Consider the following 19,764-nt stretch of genomic DNA (forward strand, 5'->3'; position numbering starts at 1 on the left):
AGTGTCCTTGCCACAGGATACAGGTCCCGAGAGCCGGGAGGGGCGCCAGCCGCGCTGACAGCCTGGCGCACTGTGCTTCCCTACGCCTGCCCACGCCCCGCCACCCTCACAAGTGCGCCGTGCGCTGTGGACACACCTTCTGCACTCTGAGGCGCATGGTTCTTCCTCCCAGCTTCAGACAGAAGATGCACAGAGAGAAGGGGCGCAGGGCGCCGCGAGGCTATCACGCTACTCGGAATGGCGAGCAGCCCTGAGCCTGGGAATTACTCCTGGAATTTCCCACTGACTGCTTTTGGGCTGGGGGCTACCGACAATAACTGAACTGCAGATGAGGGGCAGTGAGTGTCGTCAGTGCCCTGGGCCCGGCTGGCACGTAGCGGGAGCTCACAAGGGCACAGGGCACCCACGTCCCCAGGGAAGGAGGGCCTGTGGTCCCGAGCCAGGTGTGCCTGCACGCTGCCACGCCGCTGCCCAGCTTGCCACACACAGGCTTTCTGCTGGAGGGAAGTAGATCTCCCTTTAACAGCAGGCTCTTGACGACACTGCAATGACAGGACCTGGGCTCACGGGGCCACTCGGGAGTGTGACTGCATGTGTGTGGTCACACCGCGACTCTCCTGGACAGCCCAGAGCTGGACCACATCTCTGCTCTAGAGCACGCTGACACACACACACACACACACACACACACACACACACACACACACACACACAGCGCCTGCCTCTTCCCCCATGCAGGTCACTTTGCTTGGTGGGGAGCGTGGGGAAGCCAGGCCTGGCAGCCTCGCCGCGCCACAGCGGCCGACTTTCCTCCACCCATCCTCCCTGTCCTCTCCAGAAATGTGTTCTGAGTGTCCGCAGACCCACAGTGACAAATGTATTTTACATCTCGACAGAGCGGCAGCTGCAGTCCCTGAGCGATCCTGTGCCACCTGAGCTCAGATGCTGGGCCTGGACACACTCCTCCACTCCAGAGGCAGAAAATGTGCCACTGGGACGTTTCCAGCAGACCCCTGCGCAGCCCAGGCCCCCCCAGCAGCACAGGTCTCCCATTAAGACCGAGGGTGCTGTCCTGATGGCTTCTGGAGAAAGCCGGGCCAATCGCAGGCTAGCTCTGGAGTGAAAACCCTGTTGAAAAGCTGCGCCCACAGGGGGTGGTAGGCACGATTGTCATCCCCGCGCTTGGGAGGCTGAGACAGGAGGATCGCGCAGGTTTGAAGCCAGCCTCAGCTACTTAGTGAGGCTCTCAGCAACTTAGTGAGACCCTGTTTCCAAATAAAGTATAAACTAGGTCTGGGAGTATAGCCCGGAGGTAGAAAGCTCTTGGGTTCTATCCCCAGCACCACACACACACACACACACACACACACACACACACACACACACACTCCAGTCCATGAAGACTAAAGATCCCTTTGAGAAACAGATTTCCCAGCCAGGCCTGCCGGCCCATACCTGTGTCCAGCACTGGAGAGACTCCAACAGGAGGGTCACCGGCTTGAGGCCAGTGATGTACTATAATTTAGCGAGATCTGTTTCAAGAATAACTAATAAAAAGGGTTGGGGGTGAACCAGGGTGTAGCTCAGAGAAGGCGCTCCCCCGGTTCAATCCCCAGCACCACCAAAAAAAAAAAAAAAAAAAAAAGGAAGAAACAGGAAACTACTGTCCAGAGGCACTACAAGACAAACGTGCATTCTCCATGCCATGGTTTTGTGACTGTGAGACTTTTTTTTTATGGTGGCACTTGAACATGTTCTACTTTCTTTCTTTTTTTTTGTGGTACTGGGGTTCCTGGAAGCCCTTCTACCTCCGGGCTACACTCCCAGACCTATTTTTACATTTTTATTTGGAAACAGGGTCTCCTAAGCCAGCGCGCGCGACTGGCTTCGAACCTGCGCGATCCTCCTGTCTCAGCCTCCCAAATGCTGAGATTAAAAGTGTGTGCCACCACGCCCCAGCTCTATTTTTTTAAAAATTTACTTGTTTTTGTGGTACTCAGGGGTTGAAACAGGGACATTCTTACCTCTGAGCTACATCCTCGGCCCCTCCCTCTTTTTTTTTGAAACAGGGTCTTGCTAAGTTGCTGAGGCTGTCCTTGAACTTGTGATCCTCCTGTCTCAGCCTCCTGAGTACTGGGATTATAAGCATGCACCACCATTCCCAACTTCATTTTTTCAAAAGAGCTATTCTTGGAAGTAACCAACACTTGGAACTTTAAGTTATAATCAGCTTATTGATGAGTTTCCATTCAAGGAGAAGCAAGACTAAATTCAAGGTTCTCATACTGAGGTTGATGAAAAGCAGATCTATCATGCAAAAACATTTCTACGTCCTGACTGCTCTGTACCGAGACACCAGCTGTGATCATTCCAGGCTGGAAACCTCCACGACCGCGTCAGACGCCAAGCCCCAACCACTGGTTAGCAAGCACGCGTGACAATCTTCTGGAAAGCCACAGTCCAGGGTCTGTTACACACTCAAAACGTGCTTCCGCCCTCTGCCTTCCAAGACACGACTCTAAAGCCAAGGGGATGAAAATCCCATGAACCGCACTACCGCAGGGTGTGAGGGAAGGGCCTTGGGAGGCAAGGAGCCCCCTACGGCACGGGCATGTGCTGCCCGGGTGGGCTTATACACCAAGGAACTGGCATGGGTATTCATCCCCGAGCACAAACAAAGAACGGGCCACCTCTGGGAAGTGAGCCGCTGGCCGGGAGCTGGCCCCAGAGGAGCCCTGACGTGGCCTGTGGCGGAGCTGCAGCAAAGCCTCCAGGCCACGAGGCCGGCTGGCCAGCCCTACGCAGCGCTCGCACCGGCCCAATGGCCGCTTCATTCTTACACAGGTAAGTGGACCTATAGGGCGAGTGAGAGAAGGAGGTCGGGAAAAGAAAGCCCGCCCGCAGCAGGCAGATCAGAGGACAGCAAAAGAAACTTTAGAGCCGGAAACGAAATCATGTGTGGCACCTGCCTATAATCCCAGAAACTCGAGTCTGAGGCTAGAAAATCACAGGTTCAAGGCCAGCCTGGGCAATTTAGTGAGACCCTGTCTCAAAATAAAAAATTAAAAAGGGCTGAGGGTGCTCAATGGCAGAGCACCCCTGGGTTTGATCCCCAGTACTGCAAAGACAAAAACAAAAAAACCAAGAAACTACTAAAAAGTAACAATTACAGAAAAAAAACACACACTGATAAATTAAACATATTTTTTCTTCAAGTATTACCCTCAAGATCAAAGTCAAGAAAAAACCTGAAAGACAAAGCTGACATTCCTGTAAAGGGAAGAGAAAAGACCTAAAACTACAAGCAACAAAATTTTAAAAAGGCAAAGGACTAAAGAAGACCTTCACCTCCGTGTGGTGAGGGTGATTCATGAGACCACCGTAGGAAGAGGCCACGGGCCAGGAAGCGTCCCGGGTAAGGAGGACAGCAGGGAGGCTCCCGTCTCCCAGCTGAGGAGGGCAACCCAGGGCCTGCGAGGCCCGGGAGGCGGGAGGCCCACACCTCACGCACCCTTCCTGGAGCACCGAGTGGACGAGGAGGGCACAGGGATGGGCTGACGTGGCCCGAGGATGCCACGCCCACCCACTCACCTGGGCAGAGCCATCCCAGCAGGGAGCAGGGAAGCCATCACAAAGAATGAAACGGAAATGAACAAGACGGCGGGACACATCCGTGAGATGATGGGCACCCTTCGCTGGGTCTCCTCTTAGCCAAACAAAACGTACTCAGAAATGGGGGAGAGAAGGGAGGGAATCCTGGAGGGGCTGGTGGCCCAGCCAGTGGACCCCTTCTCAAAGCGCTGCCTGCTGGGTGCTTTGGTTGGGGGTTTTTGTGCTGGGGGCTGAACCCAGGGGCATTTGACCTCTAAGCTACACTCCCAGCCCTATGTTGTGTGTGTGTGTGTGTGTGTGTGTGTGTGTGTGTGTGTCTGGGGATGGAACCTCTGAGCTACACCCCCTTCTCTATTTTTTCTTTTATTTTTGAAGCAGGGTCTCAGTTGCGGAGGACCTCACTAAACAGCTGAGGTTGTCTGTAAACATGATCCTCCAGTCTCAACCTCCCAAATGCTGGAATTACAAGTGTGCGCCACCACGCCCGGCCAGCCCTATGTTATTTATTTATTTATTTATTTTTATTTTGAAATAGGGAGTCACTAAGTTGCTAAGGCTGGCCTCAAACTAGATCCTCTAGTCTGAGCCTCCCGAGTACTGGGATTACAGGCGTCCTCCACCGCGCCTGGGTTGCTGGTGATGACTTTCCTATCAGCCTGTGGCCGAGGCATGAAAGACTGACCCAGACTAAATGGCAAACGCTGTCTCTAATGTAATGGGCTGCGAGGATGCAAACAGGGGGGGAGGGAGGGAGAAGCATGGGGCTGAAGGAACAGCAGACCCAGAGCCTCCTTTTGCAGGAGGCATGGACTGAAACGTGTGATCAACCATCAAAAACGGAAGCCAAAAAAAAAAAAGGTATGAGTCTCCTCAACTATCAGGAGGAAGTCAGGAGATAATGAGCAGCGACAGGAGAAGCTGGCAGTCCCTACCAGAAGACCCGCAGCACAAGGAAGTCCGCTAAGAGCGCGGCGCTGGAGAGCGGGTGGGGAATGGGCACAGGAGCTCGGCGCGTGCTTGGACAAACACAGGGCAGAGGACAGAACGCTCATCCATGGCTACTGGGAAGGGCAGGGCCTTGGCATTCTTACCATCAGAGAGAGAGGCCTCGAGCCAGCCGCAGTCGGAATAAACAAGGCATTTGTTCTCGTTTGTTTTGGTCCACTCTCCGGACATTAACCACTCCACCTCTAAATTGCTCCTGTCGCGTGGTAGTGACCTTAAATCACAATGCTTTTCTCTCTGGGCCCAACAAATCATTTAAGAACTTTTTAAAAAGCAATCTAAGCCGGCTCGGCGCCCCGTACCTGTAGTGTCAGTACTTGGGAGGCTGAGACAGGGGGATCATAGGTTCGAAGCCAGCCTCGGCAACTTAGTGAGGCCCTGTTTCAAAATCAAAACTAAGAAAGGGCTGGGTGCAATCCCTAGTACAAAAGAAGAAGAAAAAAAGCCAATCCAGATCTAGATTTCATTTTTCTAGTGTAATTTTGCTCTGAAATGAAGGAAAAATCTAACATTTTAGTGAAAGTATTTTTCTCTGCATAAACTTATCAGCTCAATGCCAGGTCTTTAATTAAGCCTTCATTTTCCTGCTGCCCAGAGACGAAATGCTCTGTTCTTTTCCCTTGGTGGCAGAGCCGGCGCCGTGGCTGGCATGCTGGCTCCTGGGCCGCGGGGTGCTGAGGAGCCTCCGGGCGGAGGGCACTGGGACCCTGCGAGCACACATGCTGTGCCAGGGGTCCAGCACAGCAGGCTGCGATCGGAGCCCACTGGGCTACGGGGGTTAAACTGCACAGGAGCTGTGTGGCTGGGACAGGCCAGATGGCAGAGAAACAAACAAGCCCCCTCCCCCAGCTGCCACGTGCTGCGGCCACGCTTCTGTGCCAGGGAAGCAGCTAAGCCCTTTCTCTAAAAGAATGGCCATTGGGGAGGGCAGCAGGTTGTCCCACCACCAGCCGAGTGCAGCAGGGACAGACCGGAGAGAGAGCTGCGTCTGCACATCACGCCAGCCCAGCCCGGGTGCTGCCCCGCAAAGGTCAATGGGCAAGGTGTCTGGCTGCCAGTCGGGGCATGGTCCAGCACCGGCCCCCTCACCCCTCCTTCCAGGGTTCCAATTTAATGAAGGGGATTAAAGGGAGGAAACACAAGGGGCCATTGTGCCCTGCTGTGAACAGAAAGCCACACAAGAAAAGCCTTACTTACTTATTTATTTATTTAAATGTTGCCTTGCAGATTTTAACAGTCAGCTGAAATGGGTTCCAGCCAGCCATACAAAGGAGGGCTGTCTTAAAGGAACAGCGCCCTTTCGGAGCCTGGAAGGTAAGCACAGGCAGCCGCAGTCTTATACCCTGCGACCCCTGCTCCCGCAGCGACTGCCTGGTCGTCACCCTGCAGTCCCACGGAAGACGCCAGCTCTAGTGACGGCAAGTGCTGCTCAGTGGGCACAGCCGCAGCCACCCAAAGGGCCGGCGCCGTCCTACCCCTCGGTGCTGAGAGCCGGGCTCCAGGCAGGCTCTGCAGGACACCTCACCACGTGGTCCTGCCCCCAGAGCCTCTGCCTGGCCTTGGAACCCACTGTGTGCCTTCTCAGTACTGGGAGGCTGAGACAGGAGGATCACAGGTTCAAGGCAAGCCTCAGCTTCTTAGTAAGGCCCTCTCCAACTTAGTGAGACTCTATTTCAAAATAAAAAATAAAATTGGGCTGCAGGTGGCAGGTGTAGCTCAGAGGTAGAATGCCCGGGTTCAATCTCCAGCACCACCAAATAAGAAGAGCCAGGCGTGCTGGTGCACGCTTGTAATCCCCGCACTTGAAAGGCTGAGACAGGAGGATCGCACAGGTTTCAAGCCAGCCTCAGCTACTTAGTGAGGCTCTCAGCAACTTAGTAAGACCCTGTTTTCAAATAAAATATAATAGGTCTGGGAGTATAACCCGGAGGTAGAAAGCCCATGGGTTCCATGGAGGTGGCTCCAGTACTACCAACAAAAAAACAAAACAAAACAAAAAATAACAACAACAAAAAAAAAAACAAACCAAAAGAAGGAGAAGGAGAAGGAGACGAAGAAGAGGAAGAAGAAGAAAAAGACTGCTTCCAGGGCCTGCTGCCCAGAGCCCTCCTAGTAAGCGAGGCCCTCTGTCTCACAGACTTGGAGTCTCCTAAACATCACACACGCACACCACAGACACCTAACCTAAGCCCTGCCTGAAGCAGCAGCGCTGGCAAAATAAAGGCCAGGCTTCCCAACCGGCGCAGGGCTGGCACTGTGAGGGTGGGCGGCCACTGGCAAGCTGCGTGGCTATGCGCGCTCGGAGTGCAGATCAGGAAGGCACCCATGGAGGGAACCTGGCTTCCTTGGCCTTCCTGAGCCCACGGGGCAGGGCACACCAGTGGCCAGGAGCACTGGTACAGTACTGGGCATGGCCCACCACACTCCCGAGGGGACCCTTCCAGGACCCTCAATAGCAGGTCTGGGCCCGAAGCCATTCTGACCCCAAGGAAGTGCCAGTGACGTAAATTTGAAGAGCTCTGCCTCGGTGCCACCCCGGTGCTGGGCAGCCCTCCTCTCTGGGCCAGCTTTGCCCGCCCACCTGGCCCTGAGAGGCCCTCTGCACTGCAGGCGTCCCCAAGCCGGCTGCTCTCCTCTTCTTTCTCCTCCACCTGGTACGTGGAGGTAGACCTGTCCTTCAGGCAGGAGCCAGAGTCCCTGCAGACCCAAGATGACTCCAGGCCTCAGGGCACCTAGCCTCACCAGTGGGCCGGTCCAGGCTCAGGAGCCAGGAAGCCTGGGCAAGCCCCCTCACCCACCGAGCTCCCTGAAACACACTGTGCCTTTAGGTGGCTTCTATGCGGGGGTGGTGGGGGAGAATGGCCCCATGAAGAGCACTCTGGTAAGTCCAGCTGCAGGGCAGGCAGAGGACCGAGGGCGGTCTGGCGAGGCACTCTGGGAAGAGCAGGGTAGGTGCAGACCAGGACACACTCTCCTGTCACCAGAGCGCTGTGTCTGGGAGACTGCCCTGCGGAGACAGGCGTCTTCACCATTCACAAACCTCAGTGCCTGGCCAGGTCTTCCAGTTAGGGTACGAAGAGAACCAACATTCAGAGCGTCTTTCAGGTAAAAGACAACAGGAGAGACGTAAAATAAAACATTAAAATGACCCAGGGATTCATGAGCAGTCCTGCTCGGGCTGGCCACCAGAGCCAGAGGACCAAGGAAGGTGGACGTACGGAGCACACTGCGGCCAGAGGCGCAGTGGCACGCTCCCTGCAGTGATGCCTGAGGGGCCGGCACCCGTTTCCTTCTTACGGAGTCTAAACTGTAGCAAGCCTTTGTAAATCTCAGTACCACCTCATCCAGCCTTAGACAGGAAGGGGATTCTCACACACGCTATGCACAGGTGAACCCTGAGGTCACGCTCAGTGAAACAGGAGGCACACAGGACATGGGGTCCCAGAGCACCCGCGTTCTTGAGATAGAGGGGAGGGGCCCGCCAGGGGCGGGGGGTCTGTCTGGTGGGGACAGAGCTCTAGCGTGGCGAGGGAGGCAGTCCTGGAGACGGGTGCGTAATGCCGAACATACTCAGCACCACTGAACTGCGCACTTAAAATGGTTAGGACGCCCTTTACGTCATAGGTATTTTACCACAATTTAAAACAAACAAACGTTAGTCAGGCATGGTAACACAAGCCTATCGCTCTAGCTGCTCCGGAGGCTGAAGCAAGAGGGTCAGAAGCTCTGGGCCAGCACGAGCAACTTAGCAAGACGCGATCTCAAAACTCCAAGTTTACAAGGCTAAGGACATAAAACTCTGTGGTAGAGTACTCCTGGCTTCAATCCCCACACTGCCCCCAAATTAACAGCACCGTTCTGTGTGTGCGTGTGCGTGCGCGTGTGCGCATGTGTGTGTGTGTGTGTGTGTGTGTGTGTGTGTGTGTGTGTGTGTTCCTTGGGATGGAACCCAGGGCTTTTTACCTCTGGACTACACTCTCAGACCTATTTCCTATTTTATTTGGAAACAGGGCCTCACTAAGTTGCTGAGAGCCTCACTCAGTAGCTGAGGCTGCTTCGAGCCTGCGCCATCCTCCTCCCAAGCGCTGGGATTACTATCATGCGTCACCATGCCCAGCTTACCTCTTAATTCTTAAAGGGACTTTAGACCCTTTTCCAGGAAACTATTATTTCATTTTTGTGTAGCACACTTTAAAATAAAAGCCTCACCACCAGCTTGCAGCCTAGGAGATTTTTTTTTTAAACTTTCCGTGCACTCCCAGGACCAAAACGAGATCTGCATGTAGCTAGCATAAGTGATACTCCACACTGAGAGGCAGGGGCACTTCTAACAAACTGCCAGTACGGATATTCAGACAATTCAAAGTTTAAATTCTTTTCAAGAAAAAGACAAAAACAAACAGCTCCGTCTTCCACCTAAAGCAAGTCTAGTATAGATTTTATTGGAGCAGACTTCTCCCTGCTCAGGCTTCAAGACGTCTCCTCTGTGGGTGACCACTGAGCTCTTTCAGGGGGACACTGGGCAGGGGACACAGGGAGGGAGAGGGAGAGGGGGAGGAGGAGCCCAGACCCCTGCTGGGCTCACTGCCTGCCCTGCGACCTTGGGCAAGCCATGACCTATCCATCCCGCCTTCCCCACCTTTTTAGTGAGAATGTGTATTAAAAACTCCATAAGCTGCTTTAGGAAAGGTATTTCACTATCTTAAAGGGAAGCAATATATTTTATCTGAGAAATCCTAGAACTCAAAATTGAGTTTGCATACTATCATTTAACCAGCTAACTAGAGGAAAGGAAAGTCAAATTTCAAGGTAGTAAATGTAGCTTGTAAAAACAAAGTTAATACTTGCTTTCAATAACAGCTAAGAACTAAAAGATCTTCCCTAATCCCTGCAGGGATGACTCGGGACACATCTGGAACATGCAGCAGTCTCTTCCCACACTAGACGCCAAGCACGTCTCCACTGTTCTGAGGGCCCAGGGGGAGGCAGAGCTGGGGCACACTCAGAGGGGCCCTTTCCCGCAGTCCTGAGCCCTGAGGGTGGCCCAGGAGGCCCTGTCCACCAGCAGCTCAAGCCACCACGCTCCTCTGCTCTCCTCTGAGGCCGAAGCACTGTGGCTCAGGGCCTTCCAGCTGCCACCGGCATTGCACACCTGGGCCACCACACCCCTCTGCGCCCAAAACAGAGCATGCGCTTTAAGAAGTCACTGCTCTCGCCTGCCTGGCTCCTAAAGCATACTTGCATGCTGGCCTTTAGCACAACCTTGACTTTTTCTGTGCATTTAAGCCGTCTCCCTGGTCTCACGGCTGGAAAGGATGCCTGGGATGGCATCAGATGTATGAACTCAACTCCTTTCGAAGCATACGGCTGGAACAGCACTGCCCACGCTCAGGAAAGGTTCCAAAGCGCTTAAGGAGCAAACAAACCCGGAGTCTGCAGGCGGCCCTGGAAGCAGGAGGCTGGCCTCCACTCTGGCCCTCTGCTTCCTGCCACCTTATTTCTAACCTCATCAAAGCTGGACCCCGGGAACTGGTTCCTGGTTTGTTCCTAAGTCTCAGGCCAAAAAAGAACTAAGCCGAATGCTTGGACACTGAGCCAAAGGCGCCATGGAAAAGCCCAGGAGGACAGCGCAGAGGATGCGGACCCAAGGACGAATGTGCAGGACCTCAGCTGCAGGCTCTGGCTCCTGCTGCCGGCGCCGGCTGGGAGAGGAGCGGCACAGCAGAACCAGAGCTGCGGACCTGGCTCCTGGCCCCATCACCAGCGGTGGCTTACCCTCAGCGCGTCCCCTCTTCTGCAGCCCTGGTGTGCTGGCAAGCCCGGGGCAGCGACATCAAAGCGGGCCGCTCAAGCTCTCCGCTCCGCGCCAGAGCCTGCGGTAGCGTCTACAGCCATCCCACAGGCCCAGGTGCCCGGGCGCAGGGAACGCTTGCGCAGGGACAGCATGTGTGTGCGGGCGGAAGGCTGGGAGGAGGCGTCCGGAGGAGACAAAGGCCGAGCCGCGGCCACGCTGCGCTGCGGTGCGGTAGGAGCGAGGCGCTGGGCCGTGGGCAGGTGCTCGGAGCTGCAGGCTGACACCGGGCGGGCGCCTGTGTGTGCTCTCTGCTCCTGGAGGGCTCCTTTCCATGAATGCAGTCTCACGGCCCCTCCCACTACCCCTAGCCGGCTCTGGGGGAGGGGAGGCACCGCCAGCTAGCATCTGCTCATAGGCTGAACTGGTTGGCTTCTCCCTGTGGTGGAAGCAAGCTTGATGGCTGCTCTCACCGGGAGGATGTTAACCCTTACTTAAGATGCCCTCTCAAACAAGAGGCCGATCTGCGGAGCGGAAGTTCCGTCACGCCCAGGTGCAACCCAGATCTCTCCCCAGCCCTGCGCCAGGCAGGCGGCCAGGCCACCCAGTGCAGGGCCGGTCCTCCTCTCCAGTGGGGCCCCGTGCTGGCCACAGGGTGCTCAGCCTGCCCAGCCCCAGCCCAGCCCCCCGTGGTGCTGCGTGCTGCTCTCTGGTCACCACAGCTACCTGGCCGGTGTACCAGGGAGGGGGACTGGGCACGCTGAGCCTGGGGATGACAATACATGAGGCTGCTGACGGGCTCTCAGGCTTGAGGGGCGCAGATCTGGGACCCAGTGCCCACGGCATGGCCCATGTTGAAGGGGACACGACAACTTCCAAGTGTACTGAGGGGCACTGCCTTTGACTAATAATGAAAAGAAAGAAGGTTCTAAAAAAACAAGTACCAAATAAGAAGAGAAAACTGAAAACAATGGCCGCTCGTTAACCAGGCTCTTCAACAGTGCCCCTCGCGCCGTTGACACTCGGCAGACCGCTCTCCGGGCTGGGGGCTTCCTTCCTGGTGCACTGTGGTGTCTAGCTGTGCCCTGGCCTCTGGCATCCCCACCACCTCCTGTCCCCACCAAAATGTCTCCAGGCATTGCCAAATGCCCCCAGGGTAACACTGCCCTGGTTAGCAGAGCCACCACTCTAGGCAAACAACCAGGAGCTCACGTGCAGCCCCTCCCTCCGCCCACTCCCTCCGCAGGCCCTGCCCCAGCGAGCCCAGCAGGGACATGGCCAGATGTCCTCATCATGAGGGCAGTGCTCCACGGCTGACCCAGATACTCCGCTCTGCATGCCAACCTATGTCTCAAGAAACAGCCCTGATATGAATAATCTTATGTTGGTGTCAAATGGTAGCACTCACTGAAAAAAAATCACACTGAGCCTGTGAAAAACAAACTGTAACATTTTTGCCTTAAGCTGCAAAGGCGACACATTTCCAACAACAATGTGACCTGAGTGCCCCCCACATGATGTGCGAACACGGCCTCCCCCCACATCTGGACAGCAGCCACCCCTGCCCGGACCCCCGGGGTGTCTGGGGCTCCCTCCCCGGGGCGCGCCCGGCCATGCTCGCAGGGGCTGGCCGTCCGTCCTCTCTGGATCTGTGTGCACCGTACAATTCACCGTGTGCTTCTATACCACCCCGTTCTCCAGGCGCCGCCTCCTCTCAGCGACAGCCCACACAGCAGCACCAGGGGCCAGGCCCCTCTTCTGAGGTGGCACCAGTGCTCCTCAAGCACACACGCCACCCACAGCAGGGATGAGCCCCGCAGGTGAGCCCTGCCCATCGCTTCCTGCACGGTCAGCTCCACCAACGCAGAGCCAGGCCTGTGGGCTTGGGCAGAGGGCTCAGCGTCAGCGCAGGCCAGAGGACGCCGCCGCTCAGTCAACTCCGGGCACAAGTGTCGGGATGCGAGGGAGGGAGCGACCAGAGCTGGCGGGAGCGCTGCATCCACAGGCCCCCGCGTGCCTCCGCAGAGCCACAGAGGGCAGACACCGCAATGAACCACCGGCCACAAGTCCGCGCACCCACAGCAATCAGATACGCCCAGACGATGAGACTGTTCACAGCGGGAATCCCCGCACAGAAAACGTGAGCTTCTAAAAATGACTCTCTCCACTTTAACTCAATAATCTTAAAAACACACACCAGCTTTCCACACAGAACAAGACCCCCAAGCGGTGAGCGTGGAAGACGCAGAACTGGCGAGACGTGGTTTTGTCCTCCAGGAGCTCGGTGGCGCTGTCCTCTCGCGGGAGGAGCAACCAGGCAGTACCTGCGTGGTGCTACCACGTCGGGGACGGAACACGGCCGCACAGCTCGACACAGGAGCTCGGTGTGGCGGGAAGGAGGGCCAGGGCTGGGCCAGCCAGCGGCAGCAGGAGTCCACGGGCAGGTCTGGAAGGCCTGGCCAGGCCGGTGCCCTTGACCTGGACACGGGCTGCGCTCTGCTGGAGGTGGTGTGGGGTGAAGATGTGCTCCTGGAAGGGCAGAAGCACAGGAGGTGCCCTGCGAGGGCAGGGAATACACGCGTCAGTGGTGGGAAGGAAAAGGAACGGGCAGCGGGGCGGGAGCAAAAGCGCCGCCCCTCCTCAGGTCCACCCGCCTCCGCCTGCACCTGATACTGAGTCTCCGAGGCCTGCGGACACCTCTCCCGCTCTGTCTCACACACGGCCAAGGCGCTACCAAGCGAGACGCACTCGTGCCGCTGGCGAGCTGGCTTCCGAACCTCGTGAGGAGGAAGGCCAGGAAGGCACGGCCCGGCGCGCTCCAGTCTGTCCACGCTGCTGCCTCGCAGGCGTGCCCTCTCTAGGCAAGAGCGGCGGCCCGCGCGGGCCTAGCACCACGGCCGAGACGCGGAGGGCGCTCGGGTCCTCCACGTCCTTCCTGCCCGAGTCTCTGCAGCTCGCCTCTGCCCCTGCACTTGGGAGGGCTTCTCCGGCAAAAGCGGAAGCCCGCTGCCGCAGCTCCAGGAAAAGGCCTGAAGGTCTCCAGAGGCGGGTCATTCTACCCTCGCCTCGAAGCAGAAGAGCAACCGGCTCCTGCCCCTGGACGCCACCCTGACCAGAGCTGGCCAGGCCCACAGATGGTTCTCCAGTTCTAGAGAAGCACGGCAGTCAGCAGCACAGAGCAGGGCTCCAGCTTCCCGAGTCCCGGGCAGTCGTGTGGGCAGCCATGCCGGGCAGCGCTGTCTGGAGCGGCCACCGCTCTCAAGAGAAGGCCGCTCCAAGCCTCTGCGTCATGCCAAGCCTCCTCTCCTGGCTGATGCGGGGACCAGGAATGCCTGAAACCACGGCAGAGCGAGGCCCTCCAAACTGTCGCTGCAGATGGCGACACAGGCTTCTTGCTCTGCTATGTGCTTAAAAATGCCAAACACGCTCCTGCTTAAAAATACAGATGCGACCGTTTTTTATTCTGCAAACTACAAACTTGGTCCATAGGAAGGGAGTGAGTTCTCTGGGGTATTAATTTAAAGCTATGGCACCGAGGTTTCCCGCCGATCCCAGCCCAAGCAGCCATCCCAGACCAGGCTACCTGTCACCAGGAACACAGAGGGAGTCAGGCGAGGGCCACACTGACGTCCAGTGGAGGTCACGTTCACCTCCTTGTTTTCTCCATACTGAGGACTGAGTGCGGGGCGCTCTACCACTGACCCACACCCCACTCCTTTTTGTTTAAAACAGGGTCTCGCCGAGCTGCCAGGCTGGCCTGGGACCGCCGGCCCTCCGGCCTCAGCCTCCAGAGCGTCTGCAGTTACAGGCAGGCACCACGCTCCCGGCTACGGCGGGCGTTCCGGATGCACCCAGAGCACCCAGCATCTCACGGAGAGGCACTGAGCCCCACGAACAGCACTACTCTAGGCCCACTATGGCGTCAACTCTTTCTGTGTCCATTTCTTAAACTCGACAATGACGCCCAACTACGCGCTCTGCTTGTCTCCTGACGGCGAGCTGTGACCTGCTTAGAGGAGACGCAAGACTCCTACGTGCGAGCAACCCAGCTACGACAGGCTTCCAACACCGCGGCCGCTCACACCGGCCTGGCCGGCCTCAGCGCATTCTCCTGCTGAAACCCACAGATCCCTCCAGCCAGCTGCCAAGCATCTGCCACGGGCACAGCCTGTGCTTGGAGCCGAGGTTTAACCAGCACCAGCCCCTGCTGGGGTGCGGCCGTGTAAACACCACCACAGCCACAGTAGCCACGCGCACAGACGGCTCAGAAAACACTGCGCCAGGCCGAGAGGCCGTAGGGGCCGGTCTCTGAGCTAGGGCTTATGACTGCAGGACCGCCCAGATGGAGGAGAGAGGAAATGAGGAGTCCCACGGAAGGCGAGGAGCCCGGGACAGAGGGCACACGGGACGTGGGGCCTGGGAAGAGAGCTCAGTGGCTGCTTGTGAAGCCCTTGGGCCAGACCAAGGCGGTAGGACTGTCCCCAAGAAAGGATTCCACAGCAAATCAAGGGCCTGGAGATTAGAAAGATTAACTAAAAAGCTAATTTACGGCAGTTAAAGAAAACAGTACCCAATTAACTGCACTGGTTAATATTCACTCATGCACACACAACATGATGCCACAGTGCTGGAATAAAAACTAATGACTGACAGTGCCAGGTACAAGGGTGTCGGTAAAAAGCAATTATTTCCAAGTGGGTTTGAGACTCACAGTAGGAGGGAATATTCCCAAACACCTGCATCCACCCTCATCGGGCAAGCGCTCTGGGCCAGGAAGCCGGGAAGCGGCTCGTGAGAAATGTGGTGCTGGCACTCAGCGGCTCCTCCCCGGGGCCGGGGGCCAGCCAGAGGACACGCCGCTTGCTCCTGGCTTTGCAGCTGCCACGTGGCAACATGTCAGGGCATCCTTCTGAGCAGAGGTTAAGTGAGCAACACTCCTTCCTGTTGCCTAAGAAGGGCTGACAAGGAGAGAAGCTCCTGGGGTGGTGGGGGGACACCGGTTCTCTAGGGCCACTTACTCGAGCAAAGCTGTTCACTGATCTGATCCCTACAGTCCCGCCCAGGCCCGCCACTCCTCCACACCCCTGCAGGGAGGGCAGGCCCTAGACCTGGGCCCCGCGCCCTGGGCGGCTCCGACACCAGGCTCACCAGGAGGACCAGTGGCGAGTGAGCAGGGGGTGACCAGCAGTCTAAGGGCACAGCATCCTCTCCCCCGTTTCACTAAACTTTCAGCACCTCCTACCCCTGGCCTGACATCAGCCTCAGCACTGCCCCCTCCGCAAAGGCTGGAGCAGCACCGTGGACACCTGCACGGCCCACTCTCCCCAAGTTCTTCACATAGTACGGCTTTCCAAAACGCCCCGGGACACGGCAGGGCAGTCTGCCCAGAAAGGTGAGACTTTAAAGTGCCTTTTACAGTGAACTAGAATTCAGAGTGCGTATTCCGGCCAGGCGTGGTGGCGCACACCTATAATCTCAGTCTTGGGAGGCTGAGACAGGAGGATTGCAGTTCAAAACTAGTCTCAGCAATTTAGTGAGGCTCTCCGCAACCTAGTGAGACCTTGTTTCCAAAATAAAAATTAAATAAGGCTGAGGTATGGCTTGGAGGTAGAATGACCCTATTACCACAAAAATCCCTATTGCCACAAAAATAAAGCAGCAAAATAAAATAAAATGCATCATTTTTGAGTGAACTAGACTTTAGAATGTGTCTTTTACAACTAGAAAAGGGGAAGCATAAAAGGGGCCCCGAGTCGGCGACGCCACAGGAAGCACAGCCTCCCTCTGCCGCGCTCAGGGCACTGGTTACGACGCGGCACACACCCCCCCCAGTGGCAGCCCGTCTGCAGAGTCCTCGGATCCTGGAAGCCAGAGTCCGCCTCGTCCCCTCCGTCCTCAGAGCGCCGCTGTTTACAGAGGACACCGTGAGGGTTCAACATCTCGCCACCACCCACGGGAGACCTCTCCTCCCCTTGGCCACGGTTCATTTAATACAGACAGCATGGTTATCCCAAGTCTCACTGGTGCTTTCAATCCAGTCTCTAAGCTCTTGACTTTTTAGCTCAGGTCCATCCAGGATGTGCACGTGGCTGTCGGCGCTGCCGATGGGCTGCTACATAGACGGGGGCAGACAGTCACCGCCTGGCAGCCCAGAGCTCCGGGGGAAGCAAAGGCCGGGCCCGGCACCTGTCACACACACACACACACACACACACACACTCACGCACGCATGCGCGCACAGCACCTGTGACACACACACACATACACGGCACCTGTGACACACACACACACCCAGTACCTGTCACACACACACCCAGCACCTGTGACATACACACCCAGCACCTGTCTGTCTCTGTCTGTCTGTCTGTCTGTCTGTCTGTCTCTCTCTCTCTCTCTCTCTCTCTCACACACACACACACACACACACACACACACACACACACACACACACGCATCTTAACCACTCAGCAGGGTAAAAGCCAGAGTCTGGGCTGACCCTTCACTCCTCCCCAAAGCGCCCACTGCAGCTGTCCTCACGAGATGGCACAGGATGGAAAGAGGCCTTCAGAGGTCCACTCCGCACACCCGCCGCCCCTGCTCCTGCCTGGGAGGAGACTCACCAGCCTCTTGGGGTTCAAGGACCATCCTGCTTCCTGACAGCGGGACTGTTCTGCCCCAGGAAGAGAGCTGTCGCCAGCCAACTACGCGCGCTGTCCGTGGCTAACTCTGAGCAAAGTTTCCTGTGGCTCAGGCTGGGTGGGGCCAGGCATACCTGGGGGCTGTCCAGCCACGGGGCAGCTCAGAGCTGCTTCCGGAGCCGAGGAGCGGCTGGCAGAGCCCGGGCCAATCAGCAAGCTGCCTCCAAGAGGCGTCTTTCAGTCACACCACCGCCAGTTCCTGAGCACCTTCCAGCACGTCCAGCCTCGGGCCTGAAGGCAGCCCACGCAGCAGTGAACCCGCCCGCCCGGGGAGGCTCTCCCGCCTCCTCTCAGCTCACCCGAGTGCTGGCTGGAGCTGGCTACTGCTCCCTTTTGGGCTAAAACAGAATCCCTTAAACCCCTGGTCCCTTCACAGTGAGAAAGCAGCGCACTTCCAGGAGATGACTAGGGCAGCGAGCCTCATAGCACGGCACGAGGTCAGAAGCCAAACGCAGAAGGCTGGTGTAAGAGGAAAACGAGGGCTGAGGCTCCAGTCACTGCAAGCTCGAGCTTTTAAGTTCTAATTTGTTACTTACTATTATTGTTTACTTGGTACCAGGGATTGAACCCAGGGGCGTTCTACCTCCAAGATACACCTTTCTATTTTATTTTTTTACTGTGAAACACAGCCTCCCTAGCCTTGAACCCGTCACCCTACCGTCTCGCCTCCCAAGCTCTGGGATTACAGGCCATGCACCACCGTACCCAGCTGTCATTATTTTTAACTGACACATAATAATTACACATATTTATGGGGCACAATTCCATATATGTATCTAATATATAATGACCAAATTGGAATAATTAGCATCACCCTCTCCTTAAATATGTATCATTGTGTATATGTATGTGTTGGGAATCTCTGAACTCCTCTCTTCTAGTTCTAAAATACATAATATGCCTAGCATGATGGAGCATGCCCATAACCCCATTACCTGGGAGGCTGAGACAGGAGGATCACAGGCTCATGGCCAACCTCATCTACTTAGTGAGGCCTCTGGAACTTAGTGAGATTTTGTTTCAAAATAAGTAATAAAAAAAAAAATAGGGCTGGGGATGTAACTCAGAGGTAGAATGCCCTTGGGTTCAATCCTCAGTCCTGCAAAAATAAATAAATAAATAAATAAATAAATAAATAAATAAATAAATAAATAAAATTGTAGAGTGCAGTCGCCTGCTATGCCGCAGAACACTCGACTCACCCTGTCTGACTGTGTTTTGGTGCCTGCTATCCAGCCTCCTCTCCTCCCTCCCTGACCCTTCCTAACCTCTCAGGACCAGTATTCCACTCTCCAAGCTCAACTTTCTAAACTCTCACCTCGGGTGAAAACAGAGTACTGTACTTTCCACACCTAGCTTACTTTACTTAACACATCATTAATCCCAGTTTCATTCACGTTACTCCAAATGACAGGTTTTGTCCTTTTTACGGCTCAGTCGTATTCCAGCGTAGACATAACACCTGCTGTTTATCTGTCCGCGGGGTCCTTTGATCGATCCTGTGTCTTGACTCCCACAGCATGGGAGTCCAAGCATCTGGAAAGGCTGGCTTCTTTTTCTTTGGATGTGCTCAGAGGTGGACAGCTAGATCATATGGTAGATCTGTTTTGGGATTTTTGTTGTTGTTGTTGTTGTTGTACTGGGGTTCCTGGAAGCCCTTCTACCTCCGGGCTACACTCCCAGACCTATTTTTACATTTTTATTTGGAAACAGGGTCTCCTAAGCCAGCGCGCGCGGCTGGCTTCGAACCTGCTCGATCCTCTTGTCTCCGCCTCCCAAGCGCGGGGATGACAAGCGTGCGCCACCACGCCCGGCTTGTTTTTGGATTTTAAGGAACTTCCATACTGTCTTCCATAATGGCTGTACTAATTTACATTCCCACCGACAGGTTATAAGATTTCTCTTGCTCTGCATCTATGCCAGCTTTTATTTCTTGTCTTTGTAATAGCCATTCTAACTAGGATGAGACGGTAGCTCGCTGTGGCTTTGATGTGCGCTTCGCTGGTGATTAGGTGAGATGGGCATTTTCTGGTACGCAGAGCCATCTGGATGCCTCACTTTGAGACAGGTCTGTTCAGCTCTCGCTCGGTCTTGACTGGGCCAGCTGGAATTCTGCTGTCGGGCTGTCTGAGTTCCTTACATCCCCTGGATCCTAACCTTGCTGAGCTTGCAGGCACCCTCTCCCACTCCGCACGCTGTTGTCTCTGCTTTGGTGTCTGTCTCCTTGGCTGGGCAGAGCATCTTACTTCGATATAATCTTATTTGTTTATCTTTGTCTCTGTTGTCTTTGCTTTTGGGGTCGTGACCAAAAGCTCGTCATCTATAACAATGTCTTAAGAGTATCCCTGCCAGGTTTGGCGACACACACCTGTAATTCCAGTACTTGGAAAACGGAGACAGGAAGATCACAGGTTTTAGCAGCCTCAACAACTTAGTGAGGCCCCACTTCAAAATAAGAAATAAAATAGGGCTGGCAGTGTAACTCAGAAGTAGAATGCCCCTGGGTTCAATCCTAATACCACCGCCAAAAAAAAAAGTATCCCCCCATATTTTCTTCTAATAGTCTTAGTTTCAGATTCTACATTTAGGTCTATGATGCTGTGTGCGGTTTGTGAGGGTTTTTTTTATATGGTGAAAGACAGGAGTCCCGTTTCATTC

The sequence above is a fragment of the Muscardinus avellanarius genome, assembly GCF_963383645.1.
Source record: "Muscardinus avellanarius genome assembly, chromosome: 16".
NCBI lineage: Eukaryota > Metazoa > Chordata > Mammalia > Rodentia > Gliridae > Muscardinus > Muscardinus avellanarius.